Source organism: Heterocephalus glaber, unplaced genomic scaffold (assembly GCF_053883595.1).
Source record: "Heterocephalus glaber isolate CG9 unplaced genomic scaffold, H.glaber_assembly_v1.0 deba00000546, whole genome shotgun sequence".
Lineage (NCBI taxonomy): Eukaryota > Metazoa > Chordata > Mammalia > Rodentia > Bathyergidae > Heterocephalus > Heterocephalus glaber.
In genome coordinates, this window is record NW_028258147.1 from 34,234,570 (window position 1) to 34,256,835 (window position 22,266).

The 22,266-nt window shown below is 36.4% G+C and overlaps 1 protein-coding gene across 6 annotated transcripts in view; it reads left to right on the forward strand.

Annotated features, from left to right (window-relative positions):
• Positions 1–18,991: 18,991 nt before the first annotated feature.
• Positions 18,992–22,266, forward strand: part of Mterf1 (mitochondrial transcription termination factor 1) — a 136,161-nt gene continuing 132,886 nt past the window's right edge. The window contains exon 1 of one of the 6 annotated variants that reach the window (XM_004862380.3): positions 18,992–19,081. The gene's annotated coding sequence lies outside the window, so the exon portion shown is untranslated. The other 5 variants (XM_004862379.3, XM_087204726.1, XM_004862382.3 and 2 more) reach the window with 5 other exon arrangements.

The window sequence follows — 22,266 nt, forward strand, 5'->3', positions numbered from 1 at the left end:
ACACCCATGTTTATAACAGCACAACTCATAGCAGCTAAACTTTAGAAGTGACCTATATGTTCATTAACAGATGAATGGATAAAGAAAATCTGGTATATATACACAGTGTTATTAAGAAGAATAAACTTGAGTCATTTATTGTAAAACAGAAAAAAGATTACAAATATATTGTCTTCATGAACTTTGTAATAAGTAATATATCAGACGATATAGCCACTAAAATGAGGAAGGAAAAAACAGGAAGAGATGGGTTCTAGGAAAATAAGAGATTCCACACCAAAGAGGCAAAGGAAAAACTTAGGGAAAATGGTAGTCTGGTGCCACGCAGGTTTAGAGTACAATCAGTATAGACAGGAGCAGGAAGACCTGTACTCCAGGAGGGATGTCTCCCAGAGAAACAAAACCCCAAAAAACAGAACTGAGAACTCACCTGATATATTTGTTCATAAGAAGAGGACTTTTATAGTCCTGTTGAAAAATTATTGAAGAATTATTAATAAATTAAATGTAAAACTAAACAACATTTTGTGTTTTAGTAATTAACAATATTTGCATAGGAATAATAATAAATGAATACTGATTTGATGAAAAATTGTAAGGATAGGTAGAAAAGAATGTTTTGAATTTACATATAGGAGCCAAATCCAAATTTTTCATATCAAGAAGTTGATAGATAAGGTATCTAAAATGGAATAATAAAAACAGCAGTGCAAGTATAATATCTAGAATTACAAATGTAAATGGCTGAAGATAGAGATAACTGAGTTGAAAAAAGTTGCCCTTGGAGACTAGGCATGAGAAACTGAGAGGGACAAGACCCAAAGAGGCTCATATTCCTCCTCCTGCTCTTCACTTTAAGCATTATAGTACTATTTGACTTTTTAAGTTATATAAATACATTTTTGGTTAACAAAATTTTTAATTTAAACAGTTTATCTAAAACCAAGAAATTGTGCTGTAGAAATTTTGTTTAGTTATGAAGGTAATAAAAGGAACTAAACACAGATGATAAAAGATAAATAATGATTACCTCTGAAAAGCAGACCTTTTTTTTCAGTATTAAGTATTGAATCCAGGCCCTTGAACATACTAGGCAAATATTCTGCCACTGAGCTACATCTCAAGCCCCAGGGACTTTTTATGAGCACAGTTGTGATTGCTTTTGTAATAAAAATAAATGAGTAATACCAAAGCACAGTATATGTTGGCCTATCAGATATCTTTGAGAATGGAATAGGTTTGAAAAACAATTGCAAACTAGCTGTCTCTCATTAGGGTCACTTTGACAGCATACACATATTACAGATAGAAACTAATATTTTGAGAAAAATGGACATGTACATGCTTTAATATGATAATGTCATAATGATTCGCCATTCTAGAAAGATAAATTTAGTACTTTAATTTCAAGGGAAAGTGGCTGTGGGCTTAATAGGAGTTACTCAAATTCTGCAATCCAAATTCAAAATTGTCTTCTTGAATTATTATCAATAGACCTTCCTGGTAGAATTAATCCTCTTGGGCTTTTGTTTTAATCTTATTGTAGCGGTAGATTTTCTCTAACACCTGGTGGAGTCATTTGAGTTCTGACCCAGAAATTGCAAAGAAACAGCAATGATAGTTAACTGTATGTCAGAACTTCTGTGGGATCAGGGTAGCATCTAAACCCCTCAAGGATTACATTGAAGTTACCCAGAGAAAAAGATTGATTTTTATTTTTATAAATCATTTAAGCAATGAGTTCATAATATCTCTTAGTAATACATTTCTCTGAAAAAATTTAATTTTTTCATATTTTAATATGTACTAAAAATGTAATACATCCATAAAGTATAGTGACATAATCTTTGTCTTTCCTTGAGTGCTCCTTTCTATATCCCATCCTTGTTGATAAAATAGCTACCTCTATAGCTAATGTTAATACTCATTATATTTCAAACTAATTTCCTCTGGCTTTGTTCTCTGGAGATGAGTATTTATGAATCACTTTTAGTTTTTCTCACAAATAAATGAGCTTATTGTTTGTAGTGGAAAGATCTATTTGCAAGTCCAGCTCTGCCACACCCTAGCTAACTGTAACTGTAGACATGTTATTTAACTCTTTTGACCCACATTTTCCTAATTCATAATAATTTCTAAATTCCAGGGTTATTGTAATACTTAAGTGAGCTAATGTATGTAAAATACTATTTATATTTTTATAGAAAATTAATAATTCTGATCTTAGAATCTGTTTGCCAAGCGTGAAGGAAAGAAAATTTCCTTTGCTAATATTTGCTTCAAAAATATTTAAACATAATCTGACAAAAAATTTTACCCTATTCTTTTCTGGATATTCTCATTGAAAAACAAGTTAAGTAATTTCCTTAAGAAAAATCTTAAGGACACTAGAACAAAGTTTACAGTGTCCTCTGTATTCTTACAACACAAGTACAAATGCACACACATCAGATCAGTGCCAGTTCACTGCTGTTTTCCCTTTGCCACCCCAGGAATTCATACATGTTTCTTCTCTAAAGATGTTTACAGGACTGTACAGTCATACAAAGGAGCTGGCACTTAATCCCTTAGAATGATTGTTATAATACATACCCCTGGGAGAAGGATGTCTTTGTTTCCTGGATCTTGTAGTGATACAACATATGGTCTGACAAATTTTAAGCTCCAAGTGTCTACTTTTAGACATGATGATGGTTCCTGACCCTTATCTTTTGATAAAAGAGAAAGTATTTGTTGCTCTCACAATGGCACTCTAGCTAGAAAGCAAGTGGCCTTGTCAGTTTAGAAAGTTCAGTGAGATGAATAATTTAGCCTGTATGAGGACTATATCTAGGGAAGAAATTTAAGTAGGGATTAAATAATGCAGGCAATTAATTAAATGATCTTAGGATACCTGCTTCACATGGGTAATTTAAATATGTACTAAAAATATGTTACAGATCACAAATCATAATTGCTATATTCTCAAGGGCACTATAGAACATATACTTTCTTGCAAAATGACACAATTTCATGTTTTATGTACTTTGAAACATTTTAAAGTAATCCTCCTCCTCAGCAATTACCTCCTCCTCCACTTCTACCTCCTTCTCCTCCTCCTCCACTTGATAATGTTCACATTGCCTGTTAGGTTTATATTTAATGCCAGTAAAAACGAACGTATTTTGGAAGGCCTATATTTAGGTAAATATCTGAATTTATTTTTTTTTTTGGTACCGGGGATCGAACTTGGGACCTTGTGCTTGGGAGGCAGGCACTGGAACCACTGAGCTAAATCCCAGGCCCAAGATATCTGAATTTTAAACGTACTTTTCTGAGTCTAGTTCTGGACATCATAATAGGGATTGCTTCCTCAAATTGTTATGGTAATCGAGTGCCTTGTCACAAAACTCACCTTGGCATTGAAAGAATCATATACAACAGATTCTTCTGAGCCAAACAGAAGAATATGTCCCTCCTCCTCATTGGCAGCCAGGAAGTCATCAATCTTTTTATTTGTTTGTTTTTTTGAGACAGGGTCTTGCTATGTGTTCAGGCTGGCCCTGAATTCACTATGTAAGTCTAGGCTGGCCTCAAACTCCTGATAGTCCTCCTGCCTCAGCCTTCCCAGTGCTAGGATTACAGGCATGCACCATCACACATGGGTGGGAAGTCATCAGTCTTATTAACAAAAACACATGTCATTAAAATCTGCCATCATATTCATGTTTCTCCTCTGGCAAACCTGAGCTGTCCTCTCTGACACTGGAAAAGTGGATTTTTTTAGTTAAGGTATTGCTTAATATGGTGGTAGGTATGTTCATGCAGTCCTCAGTTTAAAGATGGGTTGGGTTCTACCTAGTACTCAGAATAAAATTTCTAGGCTCCTAGGCAGGAGGAGGCTACCAGGTAGGCTTGCTGCAGCTCCCAGCACAGAGGAGGTGAGCCACGCGGGTGCCAGGAACACACATCCACCCTACCCTCCCAACCCCCTGCATCAAAATGAGAAGACAAGTAAACAAGCCACAGAACCAGAATTCCAGATCACCTACAGCAACTTCAAAGGGAAAGGAGATGGAACACTCTGATACTCAACCACCTGGACTCCCTGAACTAGCAATGAAAGAGGATGTGGAGACATGAAATCAGAAATAATTTCTCACATCACAGCAAAGATTGTGCCCATAGTACAAGACATGATTAATAAATCTAGAGAGGATACAGATAAAAAAAATAGAGGAGCTGAGGAACATGATGGAATGCCAACACAGGAAACAAATTGAATCCATAAAATAGATGCAAACAGATTTCCAGGAGATTAAAAACTCCACTGAAGGTCTATGCAGCAGAATGAGCCAATGTGAAGACAGAATTTCAGATATAGAAGATAAGATTGCAATTAGTGACCAGAAAAAGAAAAATTTCTTTAAAATTTTAAGGGACCATGAGAAATCAATCCAGCAGCTGCTAGATGATGCAAAGAAAAATAACATAAGACTGATTGGAGTCAATGAAGAAACAGGAGAGAGTGCAGATCACATAAAAAAATTGTTTACAGAAGTGATGGCAGAAAACTTCCCAAGCAGGGGAAAAGAATTTGACATACAGAAAAGCGAGGCATATAGGACTCCAACTAGCCTTGATCAAAAAAAATCTACATATAGGCATATAATTGTTAAGATTCCAGAAACCCAACAGAAGAACAAAATTCTGTAAGTAGTTAGAGAAAAGAAAAAAAATCACATACAAAGGAAAGCCCATCAGAATCACAGCAGACTTCTCAGTACAAATGCTCAAGGCAAGAAGAGCTTGGAGTGATGTGTTTCAAGCCATAAAGGAAAACAACCTCCAACCCAGATTGATGTACCCTGCAAAACTCTCTTTCAAAATTGATGGAGAAATAACATACTTTTATTACAAAGAGCACCTTAGGAAGTTCATGAATACCAAACCAGCACTCCAAAAAATTTTAGACAAAATCATAGGAAAAGACAATGAGGATCACAACCCCAGGAAGCACAGCAGAATGAATCTGCCGGGCACAACAAGAAATTAAAAACAAAGGGGGAGGATCAAGCAAAAAGAAAACGTCATGACAATGATAACTCAGTACATATCAGTTATAACCATCAATGTTAATGGTCTCAACTCACCAATCAAAAAAAATAGATTGGCAGAATGGGTCAAGAAGCAAGATCCAACAATATGCTGCATACAAGAAACACACTTAATTCAAAAAGAAACTATAGACTGAAAGTTAAAGGGTGGAAAACAATACTCCATGTGACAGGAACCTGAAAAAAAGGGGGAGTAGCTATCCTCTTTGCAGACCAAGTGGATTTCAAACCCACACTGATTAAGAGAGACAAAGAAGGACACTACATCCTTGTAAAGGGAATAACTCAAGAGGAAGAGATGACAATCATAAATATCTATGCACCAAACATGAGTGCACCCAACTATATAAAACAGATACTAATGGACATGAAAAACCACATAAGCACCAATACAATAGTAGTGGGGGACCTCAATACCCCATTGTCACAAATAGATTAATTAGACAAAAAACAAGCAATGAAATACTAGACCTCAATCAAATTATTGAAGATATGAACCTAACAGATGCTTACAGAGTGTTTCACCCCACAAAATCAGAATACACATTCTTTTCAGCTGCACACAGGTCATTCTCCAAAATAGACCACATACTCGCTCATAGAACATATTTAGGTAAGTGCAAAGGAACTGAAGTTTATCCCCTGTATATCATCAGACCATAGTGCGATAAATTTGGAGATCAACAGCAAAAGAAACTGCAAAAACTTCATAAACACATGGAAATTGAACAACACACTTCTGAATAACCAATGGGTCACAGAGGAAATTAAAGAAGAAATCAGACAGTTCCTTCAAATAAATGACAATGACAATACAACATATCAGAATCTATGGGACACAATGAAAGCAGTCTTACGAGGGAAATTCATAGCAGTGAATACGCATATTAGGAAAACAGAACGAGTCCAATTAAACAACTTGATACTGAACCTCAAGCTTCTAGAACGAGAAAAGCAGGACAAACCCAAAGCTCATACAAGGGAGGAAATTATAAAGATCAGGGCAGAAATCAATGCAATGGAGACTAAGAAAACAATACAAAAAGTCAGTGAAGCCAAGAGTTGGTTCTTTGAAGGAATAAACAAAATTGACAAAGCCTTAGCCAACCTTGTCAGAAAAAGGAAAGAAAAGGCCCAAATCCATGTGATTAGGAATGAAAAGGGTGAAATTACAACAGACCCAGTAGAAATCCAGAGGATCATCAATACCTACTTCCAGAACCTATAGGTCAATGAGATGGAAAATACAGAAGAAATGGACAGATTCCTAGACATGTATGAATTACCAAAGTTGAACGAAGAAGACCTAAAAATTCTAAACAACCCAATATCAATCAATAAAATTGAAAACATAATTAAAAACTTACCAACCAAGAAAAGAAAAGCCCAGGTCCTGATGGCTTCACCGTTGAATTCTATAAAACATTTAGAGAGGAACTACTGCCACTACTGTTTAAACTCTTCAATGAAATTGAAAGGGAAGGGCCGGGATTTAGCTCAGTGGTTCTGGTGCCTGCCTTGCAAGCACAAGGTCCTGAGTTTGATCCCCAGTACAAAAATAACAGAAAAGAAATTGGAAGGGAAGCAATACTCCTGAAATCATTCCTGAAAGCAAACATCACCTTGATCCCCAAAGCAGAGAAAGACCCAATCGAAAAAGAGAACTATAGGCCAATCTCACTAATGAACATAGATGCAAAAATCCTTAATAAGATACTGGGAAACAGAATGCAGAAGATCATCAAGAAGATCATACACCCTGACCAAGTGGGATTCATCCCAGGGATGCAGGGATGGTTTAACATGTGCAAATCAATCAATGTAATACACTATATCAATAGAGCCAGGGACAAAAACTATATGATCATCTCCATAGATGCAGAAAAAGCATTTGACAAAATCCAACATGGATTTATGATAAAAACCCTACAAAAAATCGGAATAGATGGTCTCTACCTCAATGTGATAAAAGCCATCTATGAAAAACCAACAGCCAATATAATACTAAATGGTCAAAAACTGAAATCCTTCACACTCAAATCAGGAACAAGACAGGGATGTCCACTATCACCACTCCTGTTCAATATAGTTTTGGAAACGTTAGCCATGGCAATTAGACAAGAGAAAGAAATAAAAGGAATAAAGGTAGGAAAGGAAGAAGTCAAATTGTCATTATTTGCAGATGACATGATACTCTATATAGAAGACCCCAAGAACTTCACCAAAAGTCTTCTAGACTTAATCAAATTCAGTAAAGTAGTTGGATACAAGGTCAACACACAAAAATCAATAGCTTTCCTCTACATGAATGACAGACTCACTGAGAGAGAAATAGGGCAAACAATGCCTTTTACAATAGCATCCACAAAACTGAAATACCTAGGAATTAACCTAGCAAAATAAATCAAAGACCTCTTTTCTGAAAACTATAGCACTTTGAAAAAAGTTATTGAAGGGGATATCAGAAAATGGAAAGACATCCCTTGCTCCTGGGTAGGATCAACATAGTGAAAATGGCCACACTTCCAAAAGTGCTATATAGATTCAACGCAATCCCAATTGAAATCCCAGCAGCATACTTCGTAAACCTTGAGAAAACAATCCAAAAATTCATTTGGAATAAGAAGAGACCCAGAATAGCAAAAGCAATTCTAGGTAACAGAGGCATGGCAGGGGATATTACAACCCCCAACTTGAAACTATACTACCAAGCCTCTGTGATAAAAGCAGCATGGTACTGGCAAAGAAACAGACCTGAAGACCAGTGGAACAGATTAGAAGATGCAGAAACAACTCCAGACACACTCAGCCACCTCCTCTTTGACAAAGGAGCCAAACACCCTTGCTGGAGGAAAGATAGTTTCTTTAATAAATGGTGCTGGAGAAATTGGGTTTCAACTTGCCAAAGCCTAAAACTAGACCTATATCTCTCACCATGCACTAATCTAAAATTGAAATGGATTAAAGATCTAAATATAAAAACAGAAACACTGAACCGGCTGGAACAGAGGTTAGGTAGAACTCTTCAAGACATTGGGGTAGGAAAAGATTTTATGAACAAAACCTCAGTTGCCCATGAATTAGCACAAACAATCAACAAGTGGGATCTCTTTTCACCAAAAAGCTTCTGCACAGCAAGAGAAACCATCAGCAGTGTGACGAGACAACCCACAATGTGGGAAAAAATTTTCACCTGCTCTTCCTCAGACAAAGGTCTAGTATAAAGAACTTAAAAACTATAAAAACTGGAAACTATAAAGAACTTAAAAAAATCAGACCTCCCAAATTTAAAGACCCATTCTGAAAATGGGCATCTGAAATGAACAGACATTTCTCAGACAAAGAAGTAGAAATGGCAAATAAACATATGAAAAAATGTTCAACATCACTGGTCACTGGAGAGATGCAAAGGAAAACAATGCTGAGATTCCACCCCACTCCAAAAAGAATGGTTGCTCTCATGAAATCAACCAACAACAAATGCTGGAGGGGCTGTGGGGAAAGAGGAACCCTGCTCCACTGCTGGTGGGAGTGTAGACTGGTGCAACCACTGTGGAAATCAGTATGGAGATACCTCAAAGAACTAGGACTGGAAGTCCCATGTGATCCCGCTATTCCACTGCTGGGTATCTTCCCCAAAGAATTAAAAGAATCATACCACAGTGATATATGTGCACCCATGTTCATAGCAGCACAGTTTGTTATAGCTAAAACTTAGAAACAGTCCAAATGCTGATCAACTGGAGACTGGATCAAGAAAATGTGAGTTTTTAAAAATAAAATGGAGCACTACCCAGCCATCAAAAACAAGAAATTAGAGACATTTATAGCTAAATGGATGCATATTGAGGCGATACTCTTAAGTGAAATTAATAGGACACACATGTATAAATACTGAATAGTTTCTCTAGTGTGAGAAACTGAAAGTGTAAATAAGGACTAAAATGTATAATAGATAATGTGAAATAGGAAGAAAAGGGGCAAAGGGGAAGAGGAAGTGGGAGGGATAGGGGAAAGGAAAGAAGGGAATGGAATTAATATCAGAAAACGAAAAAATGGAAACAAAGTCTTTGTAAATAGGGAGGGATGGAGGGGTTTAGGGGAGGGCAGGGGAAGGGGGAAAAATAAGATCCAAGAGAGATTATGTAAAGGTGCATATCTCCAATGATGAATGTCATTATATTGTATGCCTACACCTAAAATGTACTAATAAAAGGATATACAAAAAATTATGAAAAAATAATAAAATAAAATAGAATAAAGTTTCTATTTACAGCAATGTTATAGATGGTCCAAATACTCTGAGAATAACTCACAAAATAAAGTGTTGTGAAGAAAGTATTAAAAACGCAATTTCTAGGAAACAAATATCAAAAGAAAAACAACAAATAGATTGAAAATAATGCTTACAATCTAAATATTAAAATAGAAACTCTGAACCAGTTGGAACAGAGGTTAGGTAGAACTCTTGAAGACATCGATGTAGGAAAAGATTTTATGAACAAAACCTCAGTTGCCCGTGAACTAGCACAAACAATCAACAAGTGGGATCTCTTCTTATTAAAAGGCTTCTGCACAGCAAGAGAAACCACCAGCAGTGTGAAGAGACAACCCACAATGTGGGAAAAAATCTTCACCTGCTCTTCCTCAGACAAAGGTCTACTATCTTGAATCTATAAAGAACTTAAAAAGATCAGACCTCCCAAATTTAAAGACCCAATCCAAAAATGGGCATCTGAAATGAACAGACGTTTCTCAGACAAAGAAGTAGAAATAGCCAATAAATACATGAAAAAATGTTCAACATCACTGGTCATTCGAGAGATGCAAATGAAAACAATGCTGAGATTCTACTTCACTCCAGAAAGAATGGCTGCTATCATGAAATCAACCAATAACAAATGCTGGTGGGGCTGTGGGGAAAGAGGAACCCTGCTCCACTAGTGGTGGGAGTGTAGACTGGTGCAACCACTGTGGAAATCAGTATGGAGATACCTCAAAGAACCAGGACTGGAAGTCCCATGTGATCCCACTATTCCACTGCTGGGGATCTTCCCCAAAGAATTAAAAGAATCATACCACAGTGATATATATGTGCCCATGTTCATAGCAGCACAGTTTGTGATAGCTAAAACTTGGAAACAGCCCAAATGCCCATCAATTGGAGACTGGATAAAGAAAACGTGGTTTTTTAATAAAATGGAGTACTACTCAGCCATAAAAAATGAGAAATTAGAGACATTTATAGCTAAGTGGATGCACATTGAGGTGATACTCTTAAGTGAAATAAATAGGACACACATGTATAAATACCGAATAGTTTCTCCGGTGTGAGAAACTGAAAGTGTAAATAAGGGCTAAAATGTATAATAGGTAATGTGAAATAGGAAGAAAAGGGGCCAAGGGGAAGGAAGTGGGAGGGCTAGGGGAAAGGATAGAAGGGAATGGGATTAATATGAGAAAATGGAAAAATAGGAACAAAATCTTTGTAAATAGGGAGGACTGGAGGGGTTGAAGGGAGGGCTGGGCAAGGGTGAAAAATAAGAACCAAGAGAGACTATGTAAAGGTGCAAATTTCCAGTGATGAATGTCATTCTGTTGTATACCTAAAATGTACCAATGATTAGAATGAATAATCGATAATGCAAAATAGGAAGGAAAGGTCCAAAGGGGTAGGGGTAGTGGGAGGGGCAGGGGAAAGGAAAGAAGGGAAAAGAAAAATGATGAGAAATGGAAAAAATGGAAATAAAGTCTCTGTAAATAGGGAAGGGTGGAGGGCGTGAAGGGAGGGCTAGGAATGGGGAAAAAATAAGAACCAAGATGCATTATGTAAAGGTACAATTCCCAATGAGAAATGTAGTTGTGTTGTGTATCTAAAATGTACCAATAAAAGAATTAAAAAAAGAAGTAGAAATCAAAATAAAAAAATTAAAAAAAAAGAAAATAATGCTTACATTGTTATAGAGTGAAAGCTGGTTTCTGAAAAAAAGTGAAATGAGAGCATAGACTTTTATGGGAACTTGGAAGAGTATTTATTAGTACTTTACGAACTAATTTTTAAGTGTGTTCCTTTTCTTTGGTTTAAACATATTACTGACACTAGCCATAGACTCAAGCATGATTATAATTGTGGGATTCAAAAGGTTTGCAAAAATGGCTCAAAGGAGAAATGTTTCTGGAATTGACTATGCACAAGTTGAGAGAGAAACTGGGGATAAAAAATGAGGCATCTCACTAACAGAAGTGTATGTGTAGTTTAATAAAGAGAAGTACCTGGCAGCTTAATATAAGACATGACTGAAATGATATTAAGTCAGGTTAATTTCCTATCTATGTTGTCATCAAGCGACATTGTTTGTGCAGAACAACTTTGTTAAAATGGTTTGAACAGGGAACGGGGAGCAGAAAGAAATGAGAAGCCACCAAATACCTGCTGTTTTGTCTACTGAGCAACTGTTTCTCCTTTATCCTTCATATTCCTTTGAGGCAGGAGCTTAATCACAACGAACAGCAACAACCTATAATTAGGGGAACTGGGAGTCCAGGCCACAGTGAGATTAAGCCCTTGAGCATTGAGCTGCTGAGCTGCTAGCCTAAGAATCCTTGAATTCTCCCTGGCTGGGAACAGAATTAGCTCCAGAATTCATCATTGACACTCCAACAGCAGGTAAAAAATAAGTAACTTCTATTTTGAAGGTGTAGTAGTTCTGAATTTGGGCTAGACATTTGAATTATTTGCTGGGGATTTAAAACAAAAACCAAAACCAGACCAATGTCTGAGACTCATGTCCAACCAGTTAACTCAGAATCCCTTGGGATGGACAGCGAGGCTGCAGTATGTTCAAAAATCTCCCTTGGCAATGCTGGTAGGCAGTTAGGATTGAGATCTTCAGGATAGGATGCATAGGGAGGTGAAAAAGTCAAGCACTCACCCCAAGAGGAAAAGCGAAAGGGGAAGCGCTATAGGAAGCTCTGGAGTAGACGCCACTTCATGTTTGGCTGACTGGCTAGTGTCCAAGTGGGATCTTCAGGACCCTAGTCCCGTGGACCCTGGCATTAGTAAAACAGTAAGGAAGGCTGTAGGACAGTAAGCGAAAGCCTCCTGTTGTGTTCCTTGTTAGTTTGCTTTGTGGTAGTCCCATATTCTCTCCTTTGTGGTTACTTAATAGATAGTACCTGTCTCCCCTGCCAACACCTAGCAAGGGCAGTAGTGACTTAAAATTTATCAGAATCTATTTTTGCACTGATTGGAGTCAGTAAGATGGGAGGAAGAATGAACCATCTTCTTGATAAATAAATCTACCACATAGTTACAAAGAGGGCAAAACTTTTACTCAACAATTCCAACAATTAACTCTTTTTTTTTTTTTTTGCTATGCAAGTCATCGATTGAGGATTGTTTTACTTGTAGCTAGACACAATGCTCACAGATTGCCCAGTAAATATGTGTTGAATGAATAAATAGAAAAATTGAAAAATGATTAGAAGATCTAAGATTCTGCCTCCAATTCTGGCTCTTCAGCTGCTGTAGAAGGCATTTTTGCTTTTTCAAATTCCCTTCCTTTATTGCAGCAATAGTAACCCCCTTTTCCTTCGAGGAATGGTTTCTTCCCAACGGCAGTGTGTTTTCTTATTATATTCTGCCACCTCCACTCATTCCCTAACACAATGAGGCTCAGAGAAAGCCGATCAAAGTTATTATTTTGGATTTTATATTCAAGGCTGAGTCAGAATTTCTCCATTTCCCCTGAGTTCCCAGTTAAAAGGTTATAACCTAAGAGACACCGGCAGTTGTATATCTTGTCTCATGGAAGAACCTGATAAAATGATGCCTATGAGTAGAGAGAGGCTCAGAAGATGCAGAGAGAGCATGAGTGAGCTATGGATCTAAATTAATTGTTGGATTCAGTCATGCCTCAGGGAGTCTCTGTCTTTGCCGTAAAGAGAAAAACAGTTGCCTTTTTTCTTTTGCCTTGAATTAGTTTGAGTCATATTTCTGTCCTGCAACTGAACGAATCCTGAGTAATAAGAGTACCTAACTAGTAACATTATTTGTTAATCATTTTTACCATTTAGGGCAAAAGTTTCTTATCTATAAAGAGATTGGATAATATTCCTTCAAACTCAGTTTTCATATTCACAGTTCTATAAAAACTGTACAGGTTGAGCAAAAATATTCAAATGAATCCTTGATCTTTATTTTTAAATCCAGTGTGTGAGAACAAACCTAAGGCTAAGTATGTGCTCTACCATCAAGCTACAACCCTAGCTATAGCTTTTATTTATTTAATTATTTATTACGTGAAACAGAAAAGCTTATTTTATGAGTCACTTGGAAATATAAACTAACCACATAATACTGATAAGCTCCAACCAATTTGTTAAATATTACAGTGCAAGATGTGTTTCAATAACTGTTCAGCATGGTGTTTGAGGACTCTGTATTATATATTTTATCACATAGTTTTTATTTTTAAAGGGAAAAATAATCCACAAAGAAGAATTCTCATTGCATTAGGCTAAAACCTTCTTTTCTTTTTTTTTTTTTGGGTACCGGGGATCAAACTTGGGTCCTTGTGCTTGCACAGCAGGCGGTGAAACCACTGAGCTAAATCTCCAGCCCAAACCTTTTCTTCTTTCTTCACATTAAGCTTTAAGTTAAAGTATCACACCAATGGAATGCAGTAATTAAAAAGTGATAATTTAAAATCACTTTATAGTTTATCATGTGATAAATATGACATTTCAAAACAGTGGGTAGAGAGTATTACTCATTAAATGATATTAGAACAACTGACTAGTCATTTGGAAGAGAAACAAGATGAAATTTCTATTTTATTTCTTACTCAAAAATCCAGATAATTCAAAGATTTCAAGGGAAAACAAGAAAAAAAATAATAAAAGTATTGGAAGAAAATATTAGTGATCGTTCTTTATAAATCTAAGGTGAAAAAAATTGATAGCAAGTAAACTCAAATGCTGTACAAGCCAAGGGATAATTTTGCAGGTTCTAGAACTAGCATGGATTTAAATCCTGGTTTCAGATATATGTTTTATGATCTTAATAAAGTCACTTAATCCATCTAAGCCCGTTTCCTCATATAAAAACTATGGCACCTACCTCATAGGGTTGACTAAGGAAAAGAACTGTATACATAGGAGTAATCTAGAAGAATATAAACCAAAAGAATAAAAAGTACAAATAGTGGTTATTTTAAGGTTATGAAATTAGTGACGGCTTTTTTTGTTCTTTTAAAAATTTTGTGTTTTCTAAATCAAATTGAAATACTATTTTCCCCTGAGTGTCAGCATACTGTGTTTCCCTGGAAATAAGACTTAACTGGAAAATAAGCCCTAGCATGATTTTTCAGAATACTTGTAATATAAACCCAACCCTGAAAATAAGCTCCAGTTAAGACTGTCAGCCAGAGGAATGCTTTTAGTACTTTTATTCCAACACACAAAAGATGTGCTGGATTACAAAATAATAATATTAATATATAATTAAATATAAATAATATTATTGACATTAATAGTTGAAATTATAGTGTAAATTATAATTAAGTATTTGTAAGTACCCAAGCAGGTGCCTTCGGATGAGAAGTAAATGCCTGTATAAACAGATGAACTTGAGGCTTATGGCTGAATGACCAATTGGAGCACAGACACAACACATGATTAACAAATGGATGTGGTTATGTCTAATATGAATCTCATAATTTAATAATTGTATGTTGTAACAGACATACTTAATACACTTGTGTGAAATCAACAAACGTTTTCTGAATTTTGGTGCTGGCAATTTTTCATTACTTTTGTGTGGATCATCATTCTTAAGTGTCATCGATCGTTTTTGCTGCCACTCTTGTCTCACAAATCTTCACTTAGCACTTGATTTGATGTAAACTTTGTGAAGCCCAGACTGCAAGAGGTTGTGACTTGGGTGAAGAATGCATGGGATAAAATCACTGTGTTGCCAATGCACTATATGCAGGCAACATGGACAAGAAGTGCTCATTTAAGGAGAACCCTGTTGCTGGACATGAGAAATTGGAGCCAATGGTTCCACAGGAAATGGAGTATAAAAAAATTCAGGCCAGAGTTCAGGGCTTGGAGAATTATGACGGTGTTCCAGAAGAAGATGACACAACTGTATTTGAATAAATGTAATTTTTGTACATGAATAAATGTAGCTTTTTTACACGAGTAAATGTAGATTGTTGTACATGAAAAAATAAGACAACCCCTGAAAATAAACCCTATTGTGTCCTTTGGAGCAAAAATAAATACCAGGCCCAGTCTGATTTTCAGGGCAGTATGGTAGTATGGCAGTAATGGTCATGTACTCTGGAGTCTGACTCCTTAAATTCCAGTGCTGGTTCCATTACCTACTACCTATATGAATGTAGGCATAACTTAGTCTTTACATTAGGCTCCTCATCTGTAAAATGGAGATAATATTACATCTTAGAACTAAATGAGTTAATATAGGCAAAGTGAGAATAGTGCCTGTGTTTACAGCTATTATTCATATTTTCTCTTCTCTTTGTCTTTAATATAGCAGTCAACAAACTAAGATACAGTTATATGTGAGTAACTCATTATACTTTAATGCAGGTATTGGTAGACCAGGTCCAGGGACCAGACATCCCTATAGCTACGAATGGCTTTTACATTTTAAAAAGGTTGTTTAAAAAAAGGAAAAGCAATATACAACGTAAGTTCACAAATCCTAAAATATTACTATTTTGCCCTTTGTAGGACAAGTTTGGCACCATTGGATTAATAGTTTCCTCTTTCAAATACATTTGCAATTTAAAATGACCATGGTATAAGTGACAAGGAATAAACCTTTAAGGTGTAATTTCCAAACTTATTGTAATAGTAAAGGAGGTAGTTTTGCACAAGGAATATTTTATTTCATCTTGTGAATATTTTCTTCTTGATTCTCTAGTGAGATAATTTTTTCACCAATGATTAAGAATCACTTTGTGGTAACTGATTATCAGAATGGTACTGTAGGATCAAATAATCCTAAGGTAATTAAAATATTGAGGGTGAATGTGATCTCAAATTATTATGGATGGCTAAGTTAGATAGAAATTAGAATATAATCAGAGAGGGATTGGGCCTTCGAGGAAATCAGCACAAAAGATGAAGACATCAAAACGTGGGTGTAGGCAAATAAGAAGAGATCCAGGCCTCAAGATGGATATGCAAGAGCCAAGCCTTCAAGCCTCCTTAGAGATAAACAGCAACCAAAGATTATTCTGTAATTAGCACTAACTGGCCCAGTGAGCCCAGAGAGGCATGCAAGGCAGGTGACCAGGACATCTGGACTCATTCTCCCCTCCCATTCCAGGAATGCTGTGCCTTTGTTTTTTCCATATACCCTTGCTATGTGATTCATTTCCCTATTGGATTAATATTAGCTAAGTGTAGTTTGACCCACACTGTACTCATGTTGTGATTTTGTTGTACAAATTACCGTTGACAAAGAACCTCAATGATCACCCACTCAGGACCTTTCCTGGAAATCCAAATCCTCTCCTCCTTCTCCTTCCCTGCCCTCCTCCTTGTTCTTCCTCTTCCTCCTCCTCCTTGTCTTCCTCTCTTCTCAATAAAACTATCTTAATCTCCTCCTTTGGTTCACAACTTCATCCTTTAATGTTGTGAGACCATGAACTCAGAACATCTGACATTTAACGAGTGGAAGTTATTTTCCCATCACAAAGTCATTATCTTCTTTCTTTTTGCCAATTCTCCCCACTGATGTTGGCAATCTAACTTCTAGGGGAGTCCAGGATCACACATTGGCAGTTAGCAAATCTGTCAGGCTAAATATCCAGCATTGTGTGGTTTTTTTTTTTCTTTTTTGGTCACTGTTTTGCCACAGACCCTTGTGGTAAAGAATGTGGAAGGAGGAAAGCTGATTTAGGAAGTCATCTTTCTAGATCCTGGTTAGGCACATTTTAGAGAAAGTTGCCAGAAATAAAAAAAATTTTAGACTGGCAAGATGGTTAAAGAGTAATTGTTTTGAAAGAGGAGGAAATGAACCCAGTTTTTTTTGTTTGTTTACAAACAAATATTAAATTCTTGAAAGTTTCTGGGTAACTTTACTGTTTTAATTGGCCTTGAGCCACTTGTAGATTTTCATGTTTTCATATGAGTAAATCTACCATAGGCAAGAAAATAAAGAACAAATACACTTTGGGTAGAGACCTGATGTTCCTCTAAATGTCCTCAGATGAATTTGTTAAATTCAGGAAATCGTGCTGTTGTCATGTCATCTGGGGGTGGAGGTGAGAGTAGTAGAAGGCCATTTTGTTTTTGACTTTAATTGAGTTTGCTAAGACTCAAACATAAATGGTAAACAGAGGGTCTGTGAACTTCCACGGCAAAGCAAGTCAGGCAGGCACATTAGGCACAGCAGATCCTTAAGTTATAAAAGGGTTGAAGTGATTCAGAAGAGATTCTGTGTTTGGACTTTACTTTTAGACCAGGTTCTGAGTATTTAAGTCCAATATGGGGAGGTCTTCCAGTTTCTGTTTTTCTTCTGTGACAGTCTTTTGTATTACAAAAACAAAACAAAACAAGTATAACTTTGATACAGACTTGGCAACTTGTCTCTCCCAAATAAGGTGCCATCTTATATCATCATTGTTTCAGAAAAGAGACTTGTAAAGTAGATAAAATATGACAATACAAATTTGATATAAAAATAGAATTCATTTAGCCATCATGAAAAATCCCAGAAAGAAAACTTCAAAATAGTTTCTATAAATGTCTCTCCACCACGATGCTACTAGTTCATCTAATCACACTTTTTGCTTCTTCATCATCTTTTACTCCTTGTCTTTGGCCTTTTTTTCCAAGCCCCCAAAGCTCCAATATTGAACCACGCTTTTTTTTCCTTTAATACATCAATTTATTGGATCAGCTATGGGGAAGGGAGATGGGAGAAGTAGGGAGAAGGGCAAACATTCATTTTACTGCTGGAATGAAGTCCAGGAAGGCAGGGGCTCTGCCTTGTTTTCTATTACCTTATATGTATTCCTAGATTCAAAAACAGGGCTTAGAAGGTGTACACAATCCGTATTCATTGAATGAATTAGAAAAATACAGACAAGGTAATATAGATTTTACTGTAACACCTCATAAGTTACAAGGAAGTAGTCTTTGCTCTTATTATAATTAGTGACATTTCAAAAATCATTGCAGAAATATTCTCTCTCTCACTCTCTCACTGAGCCACCACCAGCTCCAAAGCATACGTTCTTTTCTGGTTCCTACTCTAAGGGTTTCAGTGTTCTCATCTATAAAATGAGAGGACTGGAGCTTCATAATCTCAAAGCCCTTCTTAAAGCCTGAAATTTCATGCTTCTAAAAGACAATTTTATCGTTTTACATTCCAAATGTAAAACAGTTTGGCTCCTTCTACGTAGAAATAAATTTTAGGAATGCACATAAAGAAACCACTTCAGATTTTTTTAGGAGTATGTTTTACCTGGAGCAACTGCAGTAAGTAGTTTCTACTTGCTAGATAAACGGATCATTAGTTATTTAAATTCCCAAAGATCAATATTTGTCCTTACAAACCGACAAAACACAAAATTAATTTAAAACAAAATGACAACAGCAAATCACTAGGCATAATCTGAGCGGAAGAGTGAGGATAAAAACGAATTGGTTTATTAGCAGACCCTGGCCACCTTCCAAGGTAAATGGGGAAAGCCAGATCTCCAATGCCAGCTCTTCAGAATCCACCTCATCGTTCGTGCCCTTGCGTTCACAACAGTCTCTTGCTGCCCCCTGCTGGCCTTCTAGGGTCTGGCGACTGACGACCGAGGCACGGCCACCTGGGTCGCCGAGTCGGTAACGTCACCTACGTGCGCCACCAAAGACCGGAAGTTAGTTGTCTTTACTTCCGCTCCTCCATCCCGTTTAGGATACCAGAAGCGGAAGTGGAAGGCATCAGCGGGAGTGTAGGTGCAGTGAGTGGTTCAGGGTGAGACTGGGGGCTTGCTGTCTATGTGCTGTTTTTCTTTTTTTCAAAGCTGGTCTGGGTGTTTCAGTTATATAACGTAACCTCTTTCAGAATTGCGAATTGAGGAAGAAGAGGGAGGAAAGAGCCTATGATACGGAATTACTGTGGCTTTGATTTTGCAAAGACCTACCTGATTCAAATCCTCCACGCTTCAGCTAGCTCAAATAAGCTAGTAAGGTTGCTCGGTACAGTTTCAGATTTTTTTTTTTTTTTTTTTTTTTGGTACCGGGGATCGAACTCAAGTCCTTGCGCTTGCGCAGCAGGCTGCGAAACCACTGAGCTAAATCCCCGGCCCTAGATTTTGTAATTTTAGGAGTAATGTCTACCTCTTAAATTGTGGGGGGTAAGACAATATTTACGAAGCACTTAGCTCTCGTATTCGTGATTCCGCTAATACCACTGAGAAATGTTTAGTTTGCAAGGGGCGTTGCATCTCACGGAAATATTACGCAGTGTTAGCTGAAATCGACCCTTTATTCCCTATTACGAATTCCTGATAATATTTTAGAAACACCTCTTTTTCAGCTTTTCTGGAGGGATCCTCTTTCCTTAAGACAAATAAGATGAGAAATGCGTTGCTATAAAGATCCTCATAGTTATTTAGCTCGCTGTGTTGGAAGACTACCAGCTGAATTGTGCTACCCTAGGGCCAGTGATTAGCCATTCCATTAAAAGTTCTTTAACAAGAAAGTTGTGGAGCAGAGGAAAACATAAATCTTCTTTTATTTCTTAGATTTAACAAGATTTAACAGATTTTCAGTGTTTGTTAAATTTGAATATCAACCCTTGAGCTAATGACTTCGGCATGTGGTGTTATCGTGGGCATACTTTTTCATGACATGTATATTTGATCGTTTTTCCTTGGGGTACTTTCCAGTAAGTGGAAAGGCTGGGTTAAAGGATATGAACATTTAAAATTGTGATGGGGTGCCAAATTTTCTTTCACTAACAGTATTTGAGAGATTTCTCTTATGTTCACCAACTGCCAATATTGTTAATTATTGATTTTAGATTTAGCTGAGACTGCTCTGCCATTGGGGAGTTTTTCATTTTAGTTATCAAGATCAGATTTTAGTTGTCAGTTCTAAGTCTATTTCAATTCTTTTTTTCTGTATAAATAACAGTTTTAGATTCCTTAGGTATAAATTTTATAAAACAAATGATTCACTTCACTCAGTATTTTAAGTTAAAGATTTGAGGGACGGTTGTATTTATGTGGAGCCTTATACCATGGTAGCATCAGGAAGATGGATTCTTCTGAAGGAAAGGAAAGCCTAAGCAAAGACTAGGAGAGTGGAATGAGTAAGAATGTTCAGAATCAGAAGTTTGAGAGCTCATCCTGCTAGGGAGTAAGGATGATCAAAGAAAAGAGACAGCTGGGAAAGTGGTTAGAACTAAGTGTTGTGGGTTTTGAAGGCCAATCTGAACGTTCTGTTTTCTGGGAGAGAGCTACAGAAGGACATTAATCAGTAAATGAGGAATATAATCACAACTTTGTTTTATAAGTACCAGGGTGGTGGCAGTTTTCTGGTGTTAAAGAGGCAAGATAGGCAGCTGGTGTCGGCTGGATAAGAATGTGAAGACTCATAAGAATTTGAGATTAACAAAGAGTGGAGAGATTGGAGTTCAGAGATGCTGAAGAAACTGAATCTACATAATCTGATGAATGGGGGCTTGAGGAAGAGGAAGAAGGCAAAACTCAGGGTTTTTTTTATCATGAGTGATTTTTAGGATAATGACATTAATCAGAGGAAGGCTAGTTAGGGCATTATGAAAGATGCTTAGGTTACGTTTTTGGCATGTTAATTTATGTGGAAGATATTTGTGTAAGTTATAAAGGCATAAAATCTACTTGGGATAGATTCATGGGAAACCTTTACAGAATTACGACTCTTGTTAAGAATCTTGGCATATATTTTCACTTATTTTTGATTTACCATTAGTAAACTGTTGGATGCTCTGTGATTTTTTTCAGTTAATAATCTCAAGATAGTACATTGTCTAGAGTAGTAGTACTTCAAACTTGTGTATACTATTTGCAAACATGTTCATAAATATACATCCAAAATATGTGTATTTAGTGATATACATGTCTTATGGCATGATTATATTGTGTACATTACAAGACACGTAAAGAGTGGAATCTTTCAAAGGCTAAGACAAGAATGGAGTTTTACTATTTTTTCCTACATCCTTTTAGGTTGTCTTGCACAAGTCTAGAAAACACTGGTTTGGATCTTCAGCTGACATGAGGTTTTGTTGTACAGTAGAGGTCATGCTTGAGCCTGAGAAAGAGATCATGTAGTGCTATACAAAGTAGAACCTTCATTGTTTAGCTAGAGGAAGATCTTATTTTTAATTCTAAAGTGATGCAATTTTGGAAGAGTATGAGTGATAGTATGTGGTATTGTGGAAAAGTGAAGAATAGGAAGCTCAGTAGAATATGGACAATCTAAAGTGTGCTTTTGTTTTTGTTTTTAATGTTTGTGTTTGTTGAATGCCTTGCATTTGAGTTGAAGTTACTTGATTGTATAGTTTGAAAAACTCTTCCCAATTCTTTGAAACTTTGTAGTCTCTGTAAGCCACAGGAGTGTTCCCACATGTAAGGACAATCCAAGTTTTTGTTAAAATCGTGGTACTCTAAAGGACAGATGCAAAAGAGCCTTTCTTTGAAACTGATCTTGAAAGCACTATCTTCAACCCTAAAATGTTAGTGGTGGGTTTGAACTTTCTGTCTCTATTTTCTATTTTGTGCTTAAGAGGGGGATAAAGGATGTTTCCCGTAAGTAAGCATGTTTTAAGCTTAATCAAGAAGTGAGTTTGTTGCAGTTATGTATTCTAAAAAGAAAGTATTTTTTTAAAAAAATTTGTGTTATATGGTTCAGACCATAATTAGCTTAGGAACAAATAAATTATCTAATAGTCTGAATAATGAATGAACACTTTTTTGTTGCATTTCTCATAAAATAAATGGAGTTGCTCATTTCAGTAGTGACCTGTGATTATAATCATATAAGTTCATACATTTTATGCCTCATTTCTAAATGATTAGGAAAATGAGTTATTAAAGTTTTAGTTACTGCCAGAAGCTGGAATTTGTGTCATGCAACAGGTGCAGAAAGC